Source organism: Leguminivora glycinivorella, chromosome 8, assembly GCF_023078275.1.
Source record: "Leguminivora glycinivorella isolate SPB_JAAS2020 chromosome 8, LegGlyc_1.1, whole genome shotgun sequence".
Lineage (NCBI taxonomy): Eukaryota > Metazoa > Arthropoda > Insecta > Lepidoptera > Tortricidae > Leguminivora > Leguminivora glycinivorella.
Window position 1 is genome coordinate 21,016,780 of NC_062978.1, and position 18,595 is coordinate 21,035,374.

An 18,595-nucleotide genomic window follows, 5' to 3' on the forward strand; every position below is an offset into this window, starting at 1 on the left:
TTAAAACATAAATTTAAAAAAAATGTGCTTAACAAAAAGTCAGGAAGTTCATTTTTTTTTGATGTATCCCTAATATATCTATAAAAAATCCAAAGAACAAGTTAATCGGATACGCGGTTTTAAAGAAAAAAATAAAAAACAAAATTTCTTTTTTTTAATTTTTTTCATAAACGGAAATAGTTTGAGGCATAATATTCAGTAGTAGTACATGTAGTAATAATACGAATAATCCTGCATATCAATATTTCATATTTAGCCAGGGGCGATTTTACCATGGCAGTCCGGCCAGGCCCTTTAAGAATCTAAACACGAATAAAATAAACTGTGTCGGATCGTTTAGTTTTTTGGCTAATTGTTAGTTACCAATCTTGAGTATTACACCTTTTTTGCGCCATAATGAAGAAGGCCGTTTTTGGAAATTTTTGATTGGATCTAGCGTCTTTAAAAATAAAAAAATCAAAACGGTCCGACACAGATAAAAATAATAGTAATCTGTATTGAAAAATCATTGCTCTATCTTCAAAAACCAGCAAGGAAATAGTCTAGAGCGTTTGTATGGAGAATTGACCCCTCCTGTATCGTCTTAAATTAAAAAAAAAATGAAACCTACTGACACAAATCGGAATCAGAGATATGAGGAACTTCGTAATGCATAGTGATTTTATAACGGTCTCCTACGATTTAAGATTCGAGTTACAAAAAGTTTAAGTACCTAATAGTGCCGCTGCGCTTGAGATGCCATATTTTTTTTGTCCAAATAAACTTACATAGAGACGATATCAAGATATCAATAGAATATACAGTACATTTGAGGATTTTTCCTGCACTAGTGCGTCTTTGCGTAGTACTTTACTCGTCTAAACTTCAAAGGGCTATAATGAACTGTAAAATATTGTATTATACAGGGCGCCCGGTAATTAATGGACAACCTTTTAACCACCAAGAGGGCACCTTATAGTGGTCCAGAAAACCGACATTAAGGTTTAGTAAAAGTCGCCTGGTTTTCGAGATTTTCACACTTTTTAAAAATTTTGGTAGTATTAAAATTTTAAAAGTGTGAAAATCTCGAAAACCTGGCGACAGGTTTTAACCACCAAGAGGGCACCTTATACTGGTCAAAAAAAGGTTAAGTAAAAGTCGCCTGGTTTTCGAGATTTTCACAATTTTTAAAATTTTAATACTATCTAAAATTTTAAAAAGTGTGACAATCTCGAAAACCAGGCGACTTTTACTAAACCTAAAAGTCGATTTTCTGGACCAGTATAAGGTGCCCTCTTGGTGGTTAAAAGGTTGTCCATTAATTACCGGGCACCCGGTATATGTATGTGCGAATATTTAATTAGTACCATATTCGACAGCATATAGTGCTAAAATATGAACCTTTCATTGAATATTTATAGTATTTCTTTTTTTTCACTGGATTTTCATTTGTAGTATTTAAAAAAAATGTATACGGCAACAGGAAGGCTTACGATGCATAAATTAACTTTAGTTTTCATAATATAATTTAGTTCACAAATAAATTAGTTGAGGTAGTTTATGTAGGTAATTTTAAATAAGCTAAAAAATGATGTATGATTTGTTTTAACATTTCTATTGACGGCGATTAATTGATGCCAAAAAATTTAGGAAAGTAAAAGATGCCCGGCAAGTTTTGATTTTTCGTGGTATCGCGCGAGCATGCGCAGTCTGCGATAGGATCTCGCCGCGACGCGGACGCTGCGCCAATCGTGTTCCAAACCTGAATTTTTGAATTTCGAACAGTGAAGTGAGTGTGTCCGTTATTGATTTTAAAGGTGAGTGCGATCTTTGATCGGGTTATAGTTATTTGTTCGTGTAATATTTATAAATTAGATAATAATTAATAATGGTGGACTTAATGCCTTCGGGTATTTTTACCAGGGCTAAAGAAAATAGTTGTGATTTAAATAAAAATATTTATCGATATGATGAAACAATCAAATATAAAATTTATTTAAGTGTCTAAGGGCCACTTGTATCAACGAAAATGCAGGGTTAACCCACCATTTTATATGGAATTTGACAGATGACAGCCCACTAACCCCGAGTTAAGTGGTTTCAGGTGCAAGAGGGCCTAATTCAAATAAAATTAGATAGGTACTCATCTACTTTCACTGTTAAACGTAAGCATGTCGTGTTTGCCTGTAATTGGGTGAATACCAAAGCAAGTTATTTTATTTTCCATTTAAATATGTGAGATTATGTATAACAACTGTTGGCGAACCTTAAATAAAATAATAAAAATAATAATAATACTGCATTGAATTAGCAATTAATTTTCTAAGGAATCATAATATATTGACCTATTTTAGGTATACTTACCAAGTTTGTTAATATAATTTTGCTTACAAAAAAAATACGATCTAGTTTAGTTTTGGACAAGTGTTATAATAACAAATGAGGCGTAAGCTCTCCCTAAGAGGTCCCTATACTTGTTACCCAAGCAACCCAACCATAGCTATTTGTTTGTTTAGGGTTACCTTCGTTAACCTTTTAAAAATGTTCATGTACAAGTAAATCTATGTACTATCAAACTGGAAGAGAATCTGTATCACTTTTAGGACTAATTTATTATCAAAAAAAGTTTAATATAGCACTTTAAAATGATGGAACTAATGAAAAGAATGCGATTCAGCGAGGAAATGCTGCCAGCATCTTGGGCACTATGACTTTAGACTTAGATTTTTAGGTTTTTTTGTGTTATTGATAAAGGTTTCCTACTTACGAAGGCAAAAGAAAATGAAAAAAACCGGTCAAGTGCGAGTTGGACTCGCCCACCGAGGTTCCGTACAAACTTTCAAACTCCCCAGTTAAAACAATCTCATGTTTTCACATAACTCTAACGACTTGACTAGAAGACAAAAGTATAGGTACTAATGAGCATTATTGTGTATAGCGCCATTTCTCGGTGAATTCGCTAACTAATTTGCGCGACCATAGTATGTTGGTTTTTCAGGGATTATTCTTTATAATGTTAACCGATTTAAACAATTTTTACTTTATTGGAAAGAAGATGATTTACGTAACATCTCGTATTAATTTGAAGTACTATATATTACATCCGCAAAGGTGGGTAAATTAAAAGTAAAAATGTGAAAAGTTTTATGTGAATTAAAAAAAAAGTTTTCAAGATACAAACACGATTATATTTTTCCTGTAATATTTAGCATAAAACCAATGTTTCCTAAAATTTTCATAATTTTTCGTTGGTAAACTTCGGAGATAAGGGGGGGGGCAACGGTATTTTTTTTTACATTTTCCATCAAAATTCTTTTTTTTCCACAACAAAAAAATTATAAAAAATAGTTTATTTACGTTAAATTTAAGCTCTTTCTAACGATACCCCACTTGATCTAGTAACTTGAAATTTACAGTTTGCCCCCCTTTCATTTTGGCCATTTTCTACAATTAAAATTAATAAATTTAAAAAAATTATACCTTCCTTTTGTAGAGGTTTACAATGTTCACAACTATTCCAAATTTCAAGTTGATAGCATTAGTAGTTCTCGAGATATTTAGGAATGTGACAGACGGACAGACAGACGGACAGAGTCGCACCATAAGAGTTCCTGTTGTACCTTTTTGGTACGGAACCCTAAAAAGGTAATTAAAGCGAAACGTAGCACAATAATTTCATGGCTTATTTTGAACTTTAATGTAACTCATTTTCCATCTTATATTTTGTTTGACCTACTAAGGTTAGGTAAAGGAAATTCTCCGCCACGGCTGCCAGTCTAAATAACATAATATAATAAACTCAAAAACTTCTGAAATTATCAAAAGAGTGATTAATGATTGAAGTACTTAAAAGATTTTGTGTCACCCGTGCAAAGTTGGGCTGGTCGGTAGTCTTATAATATGTATAACTAGCTATTTCCCGCGGCTTCGCCCGCGTACTAAAAGTAATCTGATTTAAACATTGAACTTTGGATCCCTATTTCACCCCCTTAGGATGTAAATTTTAAAAAGTCCTTTCTTATTGCTCCTCTACACCTTATAGGGAACCTACGTGCCAAATTTGGAATCTCTACGCTAGATTTATTTGACGTTCATAAGCGCATTGTAATATGCCTACTTGGAAAATAAATATTTCATTTCATTTCATTTCATTTCATTTCATTTCATTTCATTTCATTTCATTTCATTTCATTTCATTTCATTTCATTTCATTTCATTTCATTTCATTTCATTTCATTTCATTTCATTTCATTTCATTTCATTTCATTTCATTTCATTTCATTTCATTTCATTTCATTTCATTTCATTTCATTTCATTTCATTTCATTTCATTTCATTTCATTTCATTTCATTTCATTTCATTTCATTTCATTTCATTTCATTTCATTTCATTTCATTTCATTTCATTTCATTTCATTTCATTTCATTTCATTTCATTTCATTTCATTTCATTTCATTTCATTTCATTTCATTTCATTTCATTTCATTTCATTTCATTTCATTTCATTTCATTTCATTTCATTTCATTTCATTTCATTTCATTTCATTTCATTTCATTTCATTTCATTTCATTTCATTTCATTTCATTTCATTTCATTTCATTTCATTTCATTTCATTTCATTTCATTTCATTTCATTTCATTTCATTTCATTTCATTTCATTTCATTTCATTTCATTTCATTTCATTTCATTTCATTTCATTTCATTTCATTTCATTTCATTTCATTTCATTTCATTTCATTTCATTTCATTTCATTTCATTTCATTTCATTTCATTTCATTTCATCTCATTTCATTTCTAGGACCAGCGGTTTCGGCTGTGCGTTGATATCTCAGGCAGTCAGTTTCTTCATCAATATATTTAGATTATCAATAATATAACATCATAGAAAATTATTCCGGGCAGGTACGAAATGAAATTGAAAGTATGGCTTGACTCAATTTCCCCAAGGCTCTTGAGGTAATCTTCTTATAGATTTAATTTCAGTCGCTTTCTGAAACCAAACAACACAAAAGACACAATAATATTATTAATTTGCCAAATTAAAAAAAAAATATTTTCAGCAGCAGGAACAGCTTGTAAAAAGTTTGATATTAGTAGTATATCTTTTTATACCACGTCGGTGGCAAACAGGTCTACGGTCCGCCTGATGAAAAGCGGTCACCGTAACCTATGGACGCCTGCAACTCAAGGGGTGTCACATGCGCGTTGCCGACCCATTAGAAACTTGTACACTCCTTTTTATGACTGAAGTACTCTTTTTGTTACATAGTTATTCAATCACACAATGTACAAATTAAATCTTAGTAAAAAAACTTGTAGCAAAAACCAGCGTACTTATATTGTTTCATAATCAGTAGGATGCATAGTTTTCAAATCAAAAGAGACAGCCTGAAAAAAAGGACCTTCAAGCGCCTCTCCCTGTCGCCGCAAGAGGCAGGGCCCGGAACTTTTGATCTAAGGGCATTTTCAGAATTTGGGTCCCCCCACTTAGCGTAACAAAAATTAACTCGCTGTCAGTTTTGTGTCGAAAATTAAAAAAACCTCCGACCTCGACTTAGTGGACCGATTTTCATGAAATACGATATGACTAAGGACACTCCCGACTAATTCAGCTTTCAAACAACAAAACTAAAAATAAATCGGTTTATTTGTTGGGGAGCTACGATGCCACAGACAGAGACACACACACACACACACGGACGACCTCGTCGTTTTTTGCGTCGGAGGTTAAAAAGTTCTGTTTACTCAAAAATATGTTCTATAGGCATCTTAGTCCGGTATAATAAGAGCGTAGTAGTACCTATTTATGAAACGATTTTTTCGATACATATTTTTGCACTTGACGACATACCTACTTGACTTGCTTTGCAGCTTAGCGCCCCACACGGTTATACTAGAACCAAAACTTACAATTTTCCGTGACGTGACGTTTGATAGAGAGATAAGACTAACGAATTCTAAAACTTTAAGAACATAAAGTTCAGAACTAATCCGAAGCAACTGAGTAACATAATAACATATTATCTTACGAACGTCATGTGTGTGTTTAAAGTTATAACTACCATGCATTTTCGGAGTTTGCAGCAGGAATTCCAGTACCTAAAACAAAGTGGGTGGGCATATATGTAGGTAAATATGGGAGTAGTATTTGGGGTAGGGGGTGGGTGAGTTTAGGAAGGGGTGGAGGGTTCATCCTAGATAAACAGAGTTTGGTTCTAGCTCTATAGCGGTTTTTGGAGTTGTCAGCTTTCGGAAATGAAGATTGATAAAATGGTCTCATCCGGGTTAGGTTCGAATCCTAGTTTCCTGGTAAAGGCATTTATTTGAGTTATGACCACCTTATTGAGTTCTCGAGTCAAACAAACATATCAAACAATTTCCCTTGTCGGGATTCGAATACATGACCATCCACTTCATAGGAACAGCTGTTATCTACTGGGCTACGGCCTCAGACCGGACCTTCCTCCTTAAAAAATTGGTACGTTGCGTAAAAAATACAGGTTGATTCTAAAAAAAGTCCCAAAAATGGACGGGTCAATCTTTCTAAAGTCTGTCCTACATATTAGACAAGTTCTCTTGAGATCACAAAAAACGTAACGGTGTATTCAATTTAGGCACGCAATTCTGTGTTGCTCTTTGCTTTCTCTATCTGTCAAACGTAAGAGTCACGGTACAGTGTGCATAAAAAATATATTTAAATAGCTACTTAAGCTTTACGCTTTATTGTTTTTAAGGTTTTTTACTTAGTTATAATATTTTGGAATTAAATAAGCTTGTGCTAATTGGGAAATAAAGGACAAAAAATAACGTCTAATTAGATTATCTAAATATTATTTAGACAGAACAAATTTTGATACGCGTAGCACAAGTACCTACTCCTGTTGCAGAATATCAAAGTGTCATGATTTTATATAGGTACCTTAACTACTGTATTGTAAAATAGTTATGATGTGTAAAAGTCCAATAATTATTTTATTCTGTTATCTAAAATATACTAAGCTATATCTTTATAAACATTAAAGTTCAGATAAAAACGTACTTTATACAACTTCTTTGGTTAACAATAATTATTCCACTCACCTGATAATAATATAATATAATTATACTTATACAATACATATTTGCAACTATGTATAAGGTTTGTCAAAGCATAGGTAGTGTATTTCCAATTGTTTGTAGTACCTATAACATACGTGTTCTTTTTTTGACGAATAAAATATAGGGATCCTAAGAAAACCTTCACGGCAAATAGTATTTTATGCAACTGGTGGTTAAAAGAGGTCAAAAAAGGTCAGTGGCGTGGGTAACAATTTGAGGCGAAGCCGAAAATTGTTAATAAAGACGCCACGAGCATTTTTTGACTCAGTTAAACACCGTTGCATACAATACTTTTTCTACGACCAAGCACTTATTTTGAAAGCAAATTATAAATTCAACAAATACCTACTTTCAGTCATCTTAGTTATCTAGTGGACCGTCTACCATTTTGAATATGCAGTTTGAGTGCAAACATGAAAATAAAACTGTCTACGGTATGGTTCTTTGAAGCCTGGCCACTAAGACGAATCGAGCCGAGTTGAACCGATTTCTCATACATTTGAATGCGATTCGACGCGTCGCCAATGAACGCAGCAGAAAACGAAGGAGTCTCGACTCTGCGAATTGGTTTGTTAAGTTGGTAGCAATATATTTACTGAACTGTAACAGCTATATCGTGCTACTGCTACTAAATGTTTTCAGGGTATAGACTAGATAGACTTGTCCTGACATCTTTTATGTTTAAAGTTCTATGCACGATCTTGTAACTCACGAATAACAGTACGGGAGTAGAAAAACATTAAAAATAAACAGAGCTTACGACATGTTAAAACTTAAAAGCGCACAGTATACGCAAAATTTTGTTTCATGTGTAATAAAATACGGAGTGCTTTTTTTATATCCATACATATTTTCAGCGTGGATATATATTATTGGTGGTGGTCGTGGTGGTTTTATATATTATTGGTTAATATGACCACGACCAAAAAAATACTTCTCTCCAGAAACGATCAACTATTCCCAAAATTTTAACAGCTATTTTTGGCAATCGAAAATGGCCAGTATGTCTTCCCTTCACTTCGCAAAATATTGCTAACGTTAAAAATATGTTTATTTTTTATGACAAAATATTATAAAAATTAAACTGATGTAGTCAATAATTTAGCAAGTTTTTTGCATTTAAGTTAGTTTGTTATACTCAGTCATTAAATAAATCGTTAGGTATGTAGGTAGTTATTTATTTTTGAGAATCATTTCGGTTGATCTAAAATAAAAACATTTTTAATATAAGTTTAAATTATTAATTTTAATTACATTGATTTATTATTTAACCAATGTATGTTATCAGATTACTGATAAAACGTGTAACATTAAATTCTATGTCAATATTAAAATGCTGACGGTACGAAAGGCCTACGCTCAATACGGAAACTCTTCTCAAAGAAACGGTACGTGTTATAGGCCAGAAGCTTTCTCTTTCACACTCAAGCATCTATGTATTTTTCGTCTCGTTGTCACTTTCACTTCTGTGAATGACCATCGAGAGGAAGTGCCGCTACAAAAGATGACCGTTTTATATTGAAGATAGTGTTGCTGGTATTTAGAAATGTCGGACGCGAATAATATTATTTTCCCCTCACTAGCTCGGAAACACGTGTTTTGTCCTTCAATACCAGCGGGTAAAAACGAATTTTATCCACTAGTGGGTAAAGTAATTTGACCTTGAAAAAAGTCAAATTAACTGCTTTAAAGTTGATAAAAGTAGGTGAATCTAGTAATAAAGATGATTTACCACCTGTGGAACTACTGGTGCAGTGACAAACGCATTTTTTGCGTTGTAGTTTCCTCGCTATAGTGAGGGGAAAAGTTTTGTGTTACACTCGGGTGCAAATGTATTTTACTTCTCGTGTGTTAAAAAACTCGCAAGTTCAGGATTCTATTCTCGAACCACTCGCTTCGCTCGTGGTTCAACTATAGAATCCTTTCACTTGCTCGTTTTTCAATTCCACACTCGGCGTTAAAATACAACTTTGCCCCCTTGTATAACAAATAACTATTGTATTGTAGGTTTTTTTTCATGCTACGTCGGTGGAAAACAAACATACGGTCTTCCTGAAGGACACCGTAACCTATGGACGCCTGCAAGTCAGGGAATGTGACATGAGCTTTGCCAACCCATTAGAAACTTGTACTCGTACACTCCTTTTTGCTGTGTTAAGTCCACACACAACATCTTCCTTGCGTTATCCCGACATTTGCCTCGGCTCATGGGAGCCTGGGGTCCGCTTTGACAACTATTCCCAAGATTTGGCGTAGGCACTAGTTTTACGAAAGCGACTGCCATCTGGCCTTCCAACCCGGAGGGTAACTGGGCCTTGTTGGAATTAGTCCTGTTTCCTCACGATATTTTCCTTCACCGAAAAGCGACTGGCAAATATCAAATGACATTTCGCACATAAGTTCCGAAAAACTCATTGGTACGAGCTGGGGTTCGAACTCGCGACCTCCGTATCGAAACGAAAGTCGCACGCTCTTACCGCTAGGCCACCAGCGCTTTTCTTTTGAGTCCACACACAACAAACAAATGCAACAACAAGTACAAGTTCTAAGGAGGGTTCGGTTTGCTGACGGCTAGAAGTAGAATGGTTACCCATATTTTATTAATAAAGTAGGTAGGTACTTTGTTTAGTCACCTGAAATAATGTATGAAAAATACAATACAGTAAAGATGAGCACCTATTTAACATCCAGTCCGGGCGTACAGTCAACCAATTGGAACCCTAGGCCACTCTACAACCATGTCAAAATGACAAGCAGTAAGAGATTTCCTACAATTTAATTTATAACGTCACTGTGACATAGTTCTATAGTGGCCTAGGGTTCCAATTGGTTAACTACTTGTACATGTATAAATTATTTATATTAGTTTTGAACTGCTATACGAGTAGAAGTAAATGAAAGTTCGAAATTAATAATCTACTAACCACAAAATTAAAATTTTTAAAAAACCCCCGACATATAGAGAACCGGTTTTCATGAGACGAGTCTAAGAACACTCCCGACTAACTCAGCTTTCAAACAAAAAAAAACTAAATCGGTTCATCCGTTCGGGAGCTACAATGCCACAGACAGACATACACACACAGACAGACAGACAGACAAACAGAGAGACAGACAGACAGATTGACCTAGGTCTTACGAGGACAAGGGTCTTATTCTGCAACTTTTACTCGGTCGGTAACGCACCTCCACTCCAACCCTTCTGGTGTCCATGGGCGGCAGTGATCATTAAATTTATCGTCTGGCAACTTGTCTGCTCCTATGCCTCCTATTGCATAAAAAGTAGAACCAACCCCGAGATCGCGAAATAGTTGAATATTGTACCTACTTTTTTCTGACCTTGATAATGTAATTACATAATACCTTCTTTATAATTAGGTACTATACGGTTTGGTCGTCACTCTTGTCACTTAGGGTCACTTGCACCAAGCTCTTAACTCAAGGCTAGTGGGCTTTCAACTGTCAAAGTCCATATAAAATGATGGCTTAACCTCGGATTAACCCTCCATTGGCCTGTGTGGTGACGGGTTAAGAATTTCACCACCCCCTTTCTTCCCGTGGGTGTCGTAGAAGGCGACTATGGGGTATGGGTTAAATTGTGGCGTAGGCGAGAGGCTGGCAACCTGTCACTGCAATGTCACAGTTTCGTTTTCTTTCAACCCCTTATTTGCCAAGAGTGGCACTGAAGCTTTAATAGTTTCATGTGTTCTGCTTACCCCTTTATGGGATACAGGCGTGATTGTGTGTATGTATGAATGTAACCCTCCATTTTCGGTGGTGCAAATGACCCTTAATAAATATAAATATAAATAAAATAATAGTTATTTGTTATACAAGGGGGCAAAGTTGTATTTTAACGCCGAGTGTGGAATTGAAAAACGAGCAAGTGAAAGGATTCTATAGTTGAACCACGAGCGAAGCGAGTGGTTCGAGAATAGAATCCTTAACTTGCGAGTTTTTTAACACACGAGAAGTAAAATACATTTGCACCCGAGTGTAACACAAAACTTTTCTCCTCACTTTAGCGAGGAAACTACAACGCAAAAAATGCGTTTATCACTGCTTCCAGTAGTTCCACAAGTGGTAAATCATCTTTATTACTAGATTCACCTACTTTTATCAATTTTAAAGCAGTTACTTTGACTTTGTTCAAGGTCGAATTACTTTACCCACTAGTGGATAAAATGCGTTTTTACCCGCTGGTATTAAAGGACAAAACACGTGTTTCCGACCTAGTGAGGGGAAAACATTTTTACATCAGGTAGGTACGAGTAGCTATTCAATTCGAGATTTATTTTTACATCAACAAAGAATCAACACGAAACGTCAGTTTTAGTTAATTATTCAATTAACTAGTAGCATTTGAACAGACATTAAAGGTTACGAGTTCCCCTTGACATGCAATATTGTTTCTGACATTCATGAAAAATTAAAACATGTTTTTGGTATTTAACATATTTTAATACAAAGTAAAAAACCCACTTGTATAAACATACATCAAATATTTTCAGCACGTTATTAAGTAAATATCTCTATTAGTAAAATATTACCTCTGAATAAACATCAGACTGAAAAAACTGCACGGCAATGACAAAATGTGGATTATGTATCATAACTTATAATTTTATTTGAAATTGTTTCTATTGCACAAATAAACCCATTAAAAATTGTGTAAACAATGTCATCATCCTCCTTGCGTTATTCCGGAATTTGCCACGGCTCATGGGAGCCTGGGGTCCGCTTTGACAACTAATCACAAGGTTTGGCGTAGGCACTAGTTTTTAAGAAAGCGACTGCCATCTGACATTCCAACCGAAAGGCAACTAGACCTTATTAGAATTAGTCCGGTTTCCTCACGATGTTTTCCTTCACCGAAAAGCGACTGGCAAATATCAAATGACATTTCGCACATAAGTTCCGAAAAACTCATTGATGCGAGCCGGGGTTCGAACCCGCGACCTCCGGAACGAAAGTCGCACGCACTTCCCGCTAGGCTACCAGCGCTTACTTGCTTACAATGTATATAATTATTTATACTTGCAGAGGCATTACAAAGTAACAAAGTAAATAAATCATTCTTCTAAAATTGGTCCCTATACATATTTTTTTTGAAACTTTTCAAAGTCACCTTAGAACCAAAAATACTGCCCTGTGACAAAGTGACATGAATCGCCACATTTGTACCAAAGTATATTTATCAGTCTTTCAACGTTTCACGAAATCAAAAACTTCACTAACAATAAGCCAAAGTCACGAGCGAGCGATATAAACCTTTCTTATGTGTAAAGTTTGGTTTAACACCATAACACTTCATACAGATATAGTGCGAAAAGGGTTTCCTCCGTATTTTTCCGGAAACGTTCGTACCTATTTGTCATGCTAGTTCAGTCAATGTCAGGTACATCTTGTACTGAGACTGACTGAAGTATCATGACACGTTTGGGTGCGTATCGATCGATATAACTTTTTTTTGGTATATTTTTAGTCGTTATAACCATCATTTGATATAATTATTGAATCATATAACAACAAACAATATACTAACAAATTGTATAATTCTTATTTAGTATAATGATCATTTTTTCGAATAACATTTATTATAACATACTTTGAGTATAATGCCTATTTCCGATAGTAAATAAATTGTATAAAACAAATTCTTTCTAAAGCACAGTTAGAATGAAAAAAAAAATGTACAATAAATTAGATCCATCATATATCAGAAAAGCACAACGCGCTGCTACCAGAAAAATAGGTTAGGTTAGGTTAGAACGTGACCCTTAAACATATGTACTGCTATCAGAAAAGTAGGTTAGGTTCGGTTAGAACTGTGATCCCTTCAAAAAAGAATAAAATTAATTCATGAAATGTTTTATACTGTTTGCTAGTTATATTATACTAGTCGTATATCAATAGATAGTTATACCATATAATGGTTATTATAAATAAGCGTTATGCGAAATAATGATTATACAAAATAAAAGTAGATATTTTGTGGTTATACCAAATGTTAATTATGTCAAATGAGTGATTATATCCGTTAAATATATACCAAATGTTGTTATATCAAATGTCACTATACCAAAAAAAGTTATACTAATCATTACACACCCGACACGTTCGTACGTTTCCGTAACAGTACGAAGGCAAACCTTTTCGCACTACATCTGTACGTCCTCTGAACCATCTTTTAATAATTTTCATGAATATTTGCCAATTTAGCATACGTTACTTGATAGCGTAAGTTTGTGTTCACATCCATTCGCATCTTATTTGTATGAGAAATCGCTCGTCGAAAAACTGAACGCATAAATACATACACATGTTCATACTCGAGCAATGTTCATACTAGCGTTCATATTAGGTTTGGGGAGACCCTAAAGGTCCAAATGAAACTACATATCAACGACAAAGCGTTTGCTAAATTTTATTAGAAGTTACATAGATTTCTTGTACGTGAAGTTGATCTCTCTGTTAAATAAGCTAGTTGATAGTCCTACAACAAAGAGAATCGAGTATTATAGAAAGTTACTGTCAAAGTAAAATGTGTAATCACAGTGCATAGACTGCCAACTCGCGACACAAGCTTAACACTTTTGAACCTCAGTTTTGACAATTAGGCCTATATTCTTAGCTTGATATTTGTTAAAATGTCAAATATTAATGTTAGCGCCATCTAGTCGAGCGTTCCCCAAAGGTGTAACGCCATCTTGGCCACCGTACCTTTTTCTCTATGGCTTTGAGGTACGTTTTTTTTTAGACCTTGGCGGTCTATATTACGAAGTTATATAGGTCTTTGTCCTACAATATTTAAATTAAGATATTTAGGTAACTTTAAAAGCCTTACGGTAAAACTTTACGGTAAAACCTTGGTATAGCCTCGATAAAGCCTGAAATGTAAAACAATTACTGTTCACTCCCGAAGAGTAATTATTAAATTATTATTACCAATAAATCCTAGGTTTTACTGTGCTTCGGGCTTTTACAGTTACGGCGCGATTACTCTCCGCTGCTATATAATTTTATTTGCCGCCTTTTTTACTTACGGAAATAAATACCAAATTATTTATCTCTGAGTTTAGCAGACGCGATCTTTTTTCCATCCGTAATAGTCTAGTTTCCTACTAGTCAAATCAGGTTCTTTTTAAGAACTGTCAAAATTTGCTAATATGAAATTACTATGATATACTGAGGAGTGACGTCACGGTCAATTCGTTTACTTTATATCTTTCTCTTTGACTTATTAAATAGAAATTATGTTTAAACATAACTACTTGTCCATATATTTCTTCTAATTATGTGGTGCTTTATTTCGTGCACTGCATACAATATTTTTTTTAAGCATAGGAGCCTAGGCTTATGCTGCTCTTTGGTCACCAGACCTCAAAGTTGTACCTAATGAAAATTGACCTTTATATGTGGAAGGTCAGATGACAGTCGCTTTCGTAAAAACTAGTGCCTACGCCAAATCTCGGGATTAGTTGTCAAAGCGGACCCCAGGCTCCTATGAGCCGTGGCAAATGCCGGGATAACGCGAGGAGGATGATGATGATTTAGTATGCTTTCTTTTATTTCCTTTGTTTTGATTTTACTGTTGAAATTGTAGCACCGCTCACAGTCTCTCTGCTTAGCCTCGAGGTTGACTGGTAGAGAATGCCTTAAAGCATTAAGTCCGCCTTTTTGTATTGCAAGATTTTTCTTTTGTGCAATAAAGATTAAATAAATAAATCTATCATAGGTCCTTGAGGCATCGTACCAAGGATACTGGCGACATTTCCTCGCTGTATCGCAACGCTGATACGTTGTGAGAGGAAGTCGCCAGCTCTTCGGTCACCAGACCTCAAAGTTGTACCTAATGAAAATTGACTTTATATGTGTGTATTAACATACATAAACTTCAATTTTGTTCCTGCGCTTTATTTGACTTCGTAACAGAGAGTTAATAATAATAATAAGCTGCACTGTAATAGTCTTTGCACCTGGCGGGGACCATCCATATTCATATTCATATTTATTGATATTGCACATATACATTACACGTCAGAAACATAAACATTCATTATAACTAAGTAATTCTTATTACTCTAAGAATTAAATTATAAAATTTATAAATGTGTTCTATATAATTTGAATACATTATCGCGCTAAATATTACATTTCAAGGAATTCATTGATGTTAATAGAAGGCATTATCAATAAGCCATTTTTTAATTTATTGTAAAATAACATTATCATTGGACATAGCGGTTATTTGTTCGGGGATACAATTATAAATTTTAGGGCCAATAGGTCGTTTTGGTAGATTTGGTCAGTCTGAAGTTAGATGTTTCGAGTACACCCCTACTCCTGTTCCTTAAGCATCTCAAGTTACCAGCTCTGTATGGGAATGTGTCAATGTGGGTTCTTACGAACTTTACAATGTTAAAAATATATTGCGATGGTATTTAATCACCCAGAATCCGGATGTATCACATTGTGCACTCGGGGATGGTATCCGCCTCGTGTATTCCTTGCTTTTAGATTAAATTGTTCGAAAGGGTCTCTGCGCTGTTGGCTTCGGCCTCACGTACGCCTCTCAAAGGTCCGGGACCCCACGGTCCCGAGATATAGAAAGAACGCATAAATAATAATAATAGTTATTTGTTATACAAGGGGGCAAAGTTGTATTTTAACGTCGAGTGTGGAATTGAAAAACGAGCAAGTGAAAGGATTCTATAGTTGAACCACGAGCGAAGCGAGGAAATTACAACGCAAAAAATGCGTTTATCACTGCATTCAGTAGTTCCACAGGTGGTAAATCATCTTTATTACTAGATTCACTACTTTTATCAATTTTAAAGCAGTTAATTTGACTTTATTCAAGGTCAAATTACTTTACCCACTAGTGGATAAAATGCGCTAGTATTAAAGGACAAAACACGTGTTTCCGAGCTAGTGAGGAGAAAAATACTTTATTGCACACTACGGAAGAAAAACATACATAATTCAGAACAGGGTGGCTAGCCGAATGGCACAATCGCTCACGAAACGCTCACGAAACGAAGCGCTAGTAGATATCTATCTCTATCGCGCTTGCGTATTGGCGCGACAGAGCCAGCGGCGTATCGCTTTCGTTTGGCGTCGGAGAAATGCCATTCGGCTACGGGGCCAGATGCAACGTGGTAGGTAGCAACAGGCGGTCTTGCTAAAACAGCGTTAATCAAAGATTACACCAAAACCAGTTTGGAGAAATTTAAAGGTTCGGCAACTTGTTTCACACAAGCAACTACTAACTCATATATGTATACTGATAGGAAAAAATGTAGGCTGAGTATGGTATGCTACTTTCGGAACACATTAAGTTTAGGTAATTAATAACGTAGTAAGTAAGAAATCATAGATATACTTACTCGTAATGTATTCTAAAAATTTGACCAAGGATTTGGTATGTTTGCACGTTTTTAAGAGCTCTAAAATGTCCGTGAAATACGGACAAACAGACGTAAACGACGAAGTTATAAAGGTTCAGTTTTCTTTCAAAAAAGTTATCTACATTCTGGTTCGAATCCCGGTAAGGGCATTATTTCTGTGATGAGATGATTGATGATGTTATTTGTTCCTGGGCCATCGATGTTCTCTAAATATGTTACTCTATATTAAATTTAGTATCTGTATAATTATAAACATCCTTGTCTGAGTACCCACAAAACAAGTCTTCTTGAGCATTCCGTGGGATTCAGTCAATCTGTATAAGAAAATCCTACAAAATTAACAACACAAAACAAAAATATACTTACCTATGTAGTTTTAGTAAGTACCCTTTTGGGTGTTCATATATAAATCACAATAAAACTCTTACCTACAATAAAGCATTTTTTTTTCTTTGCGAAAAATGTTATTCAATAATAGTATTTTATACAATCGTGATATAATACAAAGCTTTTCAGTCGAGTACCATGTTTGGGCCACGAAGCTTGCTGAGTGGCCTAATAGTACGGTACGAGAGTGAAAAGCTTAATTATATCACTATTGTATACAATAATTTTTCTACGAGTCATCATCTTCATCATCAATGGACGGAAATATCATCATTCATGCAAGTTAAAATTAATTCTAATAGAGTCGTTCACCGTTGTATCAACATCGAATTACCTAGCAACCAATTGTTTGTAATAACCGTCTCTGATTGGCCGATAACGCGACAGATAAAAAAAAATGTGTTTCAGATGCAGCCGGCGTATCATGCTGCCAATTTTATCACTTATCCACGTGGATAAGACATCTGTCACTCTCACACTGACATACTTGCTAAAGCGTGACGGATGCTTTATCCACGTGGATAAGTGATAAAATTGGAAGCATGATACGCCGGCAGGAAAATTTGCTAGGTATCACAAGTTAGTATAAAAATTGTATGAAGTTCTATTTTTGAAATTATTACAGTTAACTAAAGTCAACTATAATGAGCTCATTATAATTGAGTCGGAACTGCCATAGAGTATCCAACACTGAAAAGTTAGCACTTATAGTTTAGTCTGTGGTGTCCTAATCGACAGATTGCAGTCGACAAGTAGAAAAAATGTATTGCATGCTAGTTTTACTTTTGTAAACATGCTACACCAATCTGGTAAAATTGTATTAAAACTTATTAAAAATGTACCATCTTATGTAAACATACAATTTATGGCAAATAAATGAAAAAAAAAAAAATGCTTGCCTAGATTATAGGTACTTGGACGTCTACTTGTACGTGGTGGAATGCTTATAGTGACCCTGCGACACTCCACCCAAGGCGGAGACGGAATTCGTTTGTGGTTTTAGACGGTAGTCCTCCTGGTTAGTCCGTCATCTCCCCTGGTCCCCCGAAACGGATGGCATGCGTAAATGCTTTTCCCCAACGTAAAATAGTTATTTGTTATACAAGGGGGCAAAGTTGTATTTTAACGCCGAGTGTGGAATTGAAAAACGAGCAAGTGAAAGGATTCTATAGTTGAACCACGAGCGAAGCGAGAAGTAAAATACATTTGCACCCGAGTGTAACACAAAACTTTTCCCCTCACTATAGCGAGGAAACTACAATGCAAAAAATGCGTTTATCACTGCTTCCAGTAGTTCCACAGGTGGTAAATCATCTTTATTACTAGATTCACCTACTTTTATCAATTTTAAAGCAGTTAATTTGACTTTATTCAAGGTCAAATTACTTTACCCACTAGTGGATAAAATGCGTTTTTACCCGCTGGTATCAAAGGACAAAACACGTGTTTCCGAGCTAGTGAGGGGAAAAAAAGGTTATAGATACTTAAACCGTGCTCTCGTAGACTACCTACATCGTTGTAACCACAAACAACATATCTCCATAATCTCTGTTGTAACTGAACTATCGTTTCCTAGAAAATTCTTTGATTATTAACAAATTTCCAATAATCACTTTGTAAGTAGTATTATTTACTTGCTTTGTACATTGTACAAAGCGTGTGTTCTACGAAATTATTGCAGATCTTTGTTATAAAGTACATATTTCATAATTTCAA

At 35.0% G+C, this 18,595-nt stretch overlaps 1 protein-coding gene across 1 annotated transcript in view; it reads left to right on the plus strand.

The window, feature by feature from the left end:
- The first annotated feature begins 1,673 nt into the window (after nucleotides 1–1,673).
- Nucleotides 1,674–18,595, plus strand: part of LOC125228539 (elongation of very long chain fatty acids protein 4-like) — a 51,544-nt gene continuing 34,622 nt past the window's right edge. The window contains exon 1 of the mRNA XM_048133141.1: nucleotides 1,674–1,796. The gene's annotated coding sequence lies outside the window, so the exon portion shown is untranslated. The remainder of the gene's footprint in view (nucleotides 1,797–18,595) is intronic.